Source organism: Triticum aestivum, chromosome 4B (genome assembly GCF_018294505.1).
Source record: "Triticum aestivum cultivar Chinese Spring chromosome 4B, IWGSC CS RefSeq v2.1, whole genome shotgun sequence".
Taxonomy (NCBI): Eukaryota; Viridiplantae; Streptophyta; class Magnoliopsida; order Poales; family Poaceae; genus Triticum; species Triticum aestivum.
In genome coordinates this window covers 243168996-243174843 of record NC_057804.1, presented here as the reverse complement: position 1 = coordinate 243174843, position 5848 = coordinate 243168996, and the positions used below count along the sequence as shown (strand labels likewise).

The 5848-nt window shown below is 39.5% G+C and overlaps 1 long non-coding RNA gene across 1 annotated transcript; it reads right to left on the bottom strand.

Annotated features, from left to right (window-relative positions):
* Positions 1–769: 769 nt before the first annotated feature.
* LOC123091908 (uncharacterized) lies at positions 770–4669 on the bottom strand. Its single transcript, XR_006443770.1, has 2 exons — positions 2524–4669; positions 770–1051 (listed from the first exon to the last, which is right to left on the bottom strand). It is a non-coding gene; the product is annotated as an uncharacterized lncRNA (long non-coding RNA).
* Between the last annotated feature and the right edge of the window lie 1179 nt (positions 4670–5848).

The window sequence follows — 5848 nt, the reverse complement described above, 5'->3', positions numbered from 1 at the left end:
TTTTCTAGTTTAGATGGCCTCCAGCCATGATATTTTTTTTGTAATCATACTCTTTATGAGGACTCAATGTAATAAGTGTGTTATTGAAACTTTTATAATTCCTCGAGTACTATGCGTGTCAGCATTACCAATCCAGGGATGACACTGATGCACAGAGACTTGACCGTTTGAGGTCTGGTCACTATAACACACTAGCATTGCTATCATTAGCCAGGTGAGATAATAGGAAACACCATTAACACAATGAAAGTTTGGGAAATCACACCACACCAACATACACCAAATTAACACAATATGGCACAACTTTCATCATGCAGGCACTACAAGAATCCTGTTAATACATGACAGTTTCAATCCGTCACAGGCCTATGCAAAACTGTCATACAAAGGAATATGTGACGGATTTAAAATCCGTCATGTATATCGCGTCATAATTTGACCACCGTACACTCCATGACAGATCATCGAAAATCGTCACCGATCATGACGGATCTTGACCGTCATGGATGACACCTAACTATAGTGCTCATAACGGCGTTAACTTCTATTCCACATCATCATCTGACATGGATCTAACGTGGCAGCCCATGTAGTAATCAGCCCATGTAAGTCTTGGCCCACTAAATTTCAGCCATGTCCAAGAGTGGTGGCCCATATAGTAATCAACCCAATTATAATTTAAGCCCATTAATTTCAAGGCCCACTAATTTTAGTCCAAGAGATTCACACATCTCTCATTTTCCACGGAAAATTTACGTCACTAAGAATGTGACAAAAAATATATGCTCATGTTATAAGAAAAAGAAAGTTGCAACAACATATCCAAAAATACACTTGTACAGGAGCGGAAAAAAGAGCCAAAAAATTAATTTTACAAGCATGTCCCAGAGAACATTATCCTACTCTACAACCAGCACCGCCCCCATCAAGCTATGGCCACTCTTATCAGGCTAGCACAACCAACTAGGGGTCATCCAAGCAGCAAATCCACCCGTCCATCCCAAAGTTGTCACAAGGCATGTCTTGTTGAAAATGGTCCCATAACCAAGATCTGCCACATGATGAAAAATCTGTCGCATTATAAAATATTACAGCCAGTAGGTTAAATTACATGTAGCTTACTACACATTATCAAGTCTATATTTTTTCACTCCCAGCATGCAAAGTAGTGCAACAAATTAACAATGTGTGAAAAGAAACAACTGGTGGCAACAAAAAGAAATGATGTGCATAGATAGATCAATAGGGTTGGAAGTAAACTCCGTTTTGCTTATTTTAAACTATCACTAAACTAAACTTGATAAGAAATGCAGCCCAGCTGAATAATGTGCATTAATGAAAATTTCTATCCATTGTTTCTCAAAAGGTAAAAAAGAATGAAACAATTCCATGATGATTATGTCTTGATGGAATATGTGTCCTATCTGATATGATATTCCACAAGAAAAAGATCTGGCATATGTGGCTTACAATTAATCTAGATGAAAAGACATTTGTAAGATACTCCTATAGATAAAAGTAGTACGACTATAGATACAACAGATATTGTTTAGAAGACAAAGGATTGGATCAAGCAGAAGTCCGTTTTTGTATGTATTATTACGCATATAAAAATAGTCTAACTATAGGTACACTCGTTAATTAACATCAATACAAACAGTTTTGATCATTATAAATTTATAGTTCACCATATCTAAGATTAACTTTGGCATGTTAGTCCAAGAAGATCATCTAGGGATTCAATACAGTTACACATGAATTCCACACAATTACGATGATATGTCATATCTCAATTTTGCAACTCTCGACACTTAAACTGATCAGAAAAGTCACATCAACATAACCACATACACGGCTAACTACAATTTATAAATCCATGCAAGTTAAACATGTCAAAACTAAGTTAAAATCCACATATATTATTTTCCTTTTAATATGTGTATATCTAAGAAATCAGACATACTAACACATGGATGTTGCGCTACAAATATACGATTACTTAGAATGATACATTATTCAGATAAACAGCTTGCATGTTCTAACAATGTGTGGTTTCTTGATATTTACGCATTTTTTATGACATCCAAATTTATAGTTATTTCCAGTTAATAATTAGACAGTGTTTCAGTTAAATAATTAGGTTTTTTCTCAGGTACTACATACACGCATCTGCAAAACAAGTCGATTCTAGCAAGATACAGAGTCGCAGCTGAATTTATATCTAACAGGTTGAAGTTTCCAAATTAACTCCAAAAAGATATGTACCAAATTAACATGAAGAACGGTGCATCTTAGAATTTTTTTAGCTATACCATACTATGGATTAGCATTAGCTTGCCCTGATTAAATTGCGTGTAACCGTGCAGGAGAACCAGATCCACAAAAGCATCAGGAACTAACCAAGCTCACATGTTCATCTAAGCAATTGAATCCACCACTAAACTGAACAAGAACATGATTAGTATTTAGATTGCAAGCATCATCCAGATTTTGGCGTAAAGGGGGGAGATGGGAGAAGCTCACCACGCTAGGAGGGCATAACACAGCCGTCGGTGAGCTCGTCCATGTGCTGTAGGATAGGAGGCCAAGGGGGTGCTGGACTTGCTGCTCCACCTCCGGCGAAGAGATCTCGTTGGGACGGCCGCTTCAAGGGGAGGACGTCCTATACACCATTGGATGGGTAGAGAAGGCAGTAGTCATTAGTAGCACAGAAACCAACCCTAATAAGTACACTGGGTAACTAACAGACATCATTTTGTTGCTTCGTATGTTATCTCCAGTGCTTCAAATTATTCAGCGAAGTCTTGTGCATGTTTGTGTTACCTGTAAATTGTTGAGTGCCGGTTGTACAAAAGGTGATGTGTCTATATAATATATGTTATTTTTTATCTTTATCTCTAGCTACAACTATGGTTCAGAGTTTCCCTCCTTCAAGTTCTCTTCTCCTATGTGTGTATTAAGATTGTGTAGGCTATAGTTGTAACCTCATATAAATATCAACAAATCTGTACTGCAGCTATGATTAATTTATTGCCAATTAATTGGTAAGTTTTTTCTCTAAATACAATTGGCATTAGCATTTCTTCAGGATCTATTCTATTTGACAGTTTTATCCCTTATTTAGACAATCGATAGAGTTATTTGAATAAGTAAACCTTTGAACACTCTTCTAACAATATAGATTTTTTTAAGAAAGAATGATTTGTATATAATAATTTTTTTGACTGAATTGTATATGTTAATTTAATAGAAGGGTATGTTTATCCAAAACAAATGAGTGCCTGAAAGTATTGGGTTACTAATTGTGACAATCTTGCACAGTAGACTAAACGTGGAACAGAACTATATATTTACAGTACCATTTCTAGGCTCTAGTCGTTGTCCTGTAAGTGAACGGATGACTGGTTGCTACAAGATTTGAGACTAAAGAAAATTAGTTGTTGCATAGCTTCAGACACACATAAAGCATAGTACGTGTCACTTAATAATTTGATGGCTGGAAGCAATTGATGACATGATGCGCTATACATATGTTGCAATTTTCGACATCTGCATATGATGCAGGTATGCAAGTTTAATGAATTTTTGTGATGATGAGACCCAAGAGGCCAAGATAGAGTCCACCCTACCTGCCCATGGTGCTGGTGAATACGAGTTGGAGCTACATGTAAATTGGACACATGCCACATATCTTAATGTTTTCTTGTTTTTATTAGTTGTGTGAAAATGTTTTCTTTCCTTTTACAATCAGTTGTATTTTTGTGCAGTAGCTTTATCATAAAAGGAAAGCAAAAATAGAGACATCTTGTTTCATCGCAGAAGAATAAAACACGCTCACAGTATTTGATTATTGTTTCGCCCTTTGTTGTACATACTGTGTAGTGACAACACCGGAATTGGTATGCTTGCCTGAGCTTATAATTCAGGGCTACTAAAAATCATGATTACCAATGCTCAACACAGGTGTGTATACATGCAAATCTTATACGCATCTAGCAGGGCAACACCCAACACCCAGCAAAAAGACGCAACAGACCCACGAACAACTAAACAAACGGATGGTTAACCTGGAAAAAGAGCAGCGCAGCAAAGCAGGCAGCCCACTTCTAGTAACAGATTAAATTACATATTTGACAGCACAAGCAGCAATTTGTCCCCAAAATTAAAAACAAGATGACCACTACAGACTAACTATATCTAGTACAAGCAATATGTCCCATCAAATTGTTTACTCCAGGCAATATAGGTACGGCAGCACAACCTCACCTGGCGCCATAGCCATTGTTCAGGGGCAGGGCGTGCTTCTGCTGTACCAACACTCCTCGTTGAAGGTCGAGAATGAGGAGCAGCAACGGCGTTCGCCACAACCGTCATCGACCAGGACAAGGACGCATTGTCCGCCCTCCTCCCGGACTAGCGGCTGCAGGGTGCGCCACATCCGTGGATCCTGCGGGAGGAGATCCTCCACGGCGCCCTGCTTGAGGTGGAACATCAGATGGCGAGGGAGCACGTGGGGGCGCTAAAGACGATGGGGAAGAGCCGCCAGAGGCCGTCGGAGATGCGCCAATAATGAAGGCGATGCCAGATGCCGAAACCCTAGCACGGGTGTGGGATTTGGGCGAGCGGTAAAGGTCGGGAAGGGAAAATCTTGCGCGGGGGGGGGGGGGGAGGGAGGATGGAGCCGAGCGAGCCGAGCTCGGCGTTGTGCACCGCGCCGGCAATAGCTGCCGGAATCGCCGGAATCAGGAGTGGACAGTTGTGGCGACTGAGGGACGGAAGAGAGAATGGGGATTAGGGTTAAATGGGCATGAATCCTAGGTTAAATAGGCTGGCTCCAAAATTTTGGCACGGGCCGCGTCGGCGACTTAAAATTTCGCATGTCCATGCGTGCTCGAAATTTCTGGCGTGTCTTCCTTTTATTTTTAATATGTTGATGGCTACACATTCAACTAACATATGGGCCAACCAAGAAACCACACACGACACATTAGTGGGAGCCATCGGTGACGGTCCGGATGATGTGTAAGGAAAGAAAAATACTAGACCTGCAAGTTGATATGTGACAGTTTTCGTTACGGCCCTCGATGTCCATCATAAAGGGGCTACCTTTTTCGGAGGGCATTCACATCCTACTGATCAATGACGGTTTCTGTGACGGATACGAGAAAACCGTCATCGTCCATGAAGATTTCTGCGAACGTCACCAGAAATCCGTCATGTATTAACAGGTTTCTTGTAGTGAGGTAAGGTAATAGGAAAGCAACATTGACACAATGAATGATTGGCAACCAGAACAACAACACTACAATTTAGTAATGTGAATGATATGAGATAGTACACTCATCTAGCTCAATATGCAAAACTACCAGGCAGTTTTCCTTACAAAAACCAACATTGTCTCCTTTAATTATACATTTTTCAACAAGTAAATTTAGATCTGATAAAGGTTGGATTCACGTCGATTAACAAAATACATGTTGATGTAAAGATTTAGTGATATACAATAGGTACTTACATCAGCATTGGACCATAGAGAATTTCCACAAGATACTTTCCTCGAAGATGATCCCAGTTTAGAAAGTCTTCTATCCTTTAAGCTTATTTTCTAAAAGAGAGATGGGTAAGGAACATGTTGAAAATATGATTTGAATGCCATAAAATTTCATGATGTGAGGATACACACGCTTTTTAGAATGGAGTTGACATATTTTTGCTGGACTGGAGCAGACTAGTTCTTTCACCACTTGAATCTGTTTATTATCTTTAGGAGTTGGGTTTCTATGTGCTGGAGAAGTTTCTATGAACACTAGAGCAAGTTTACTATCTCCTGGCTTTTGGATCTTTTGCA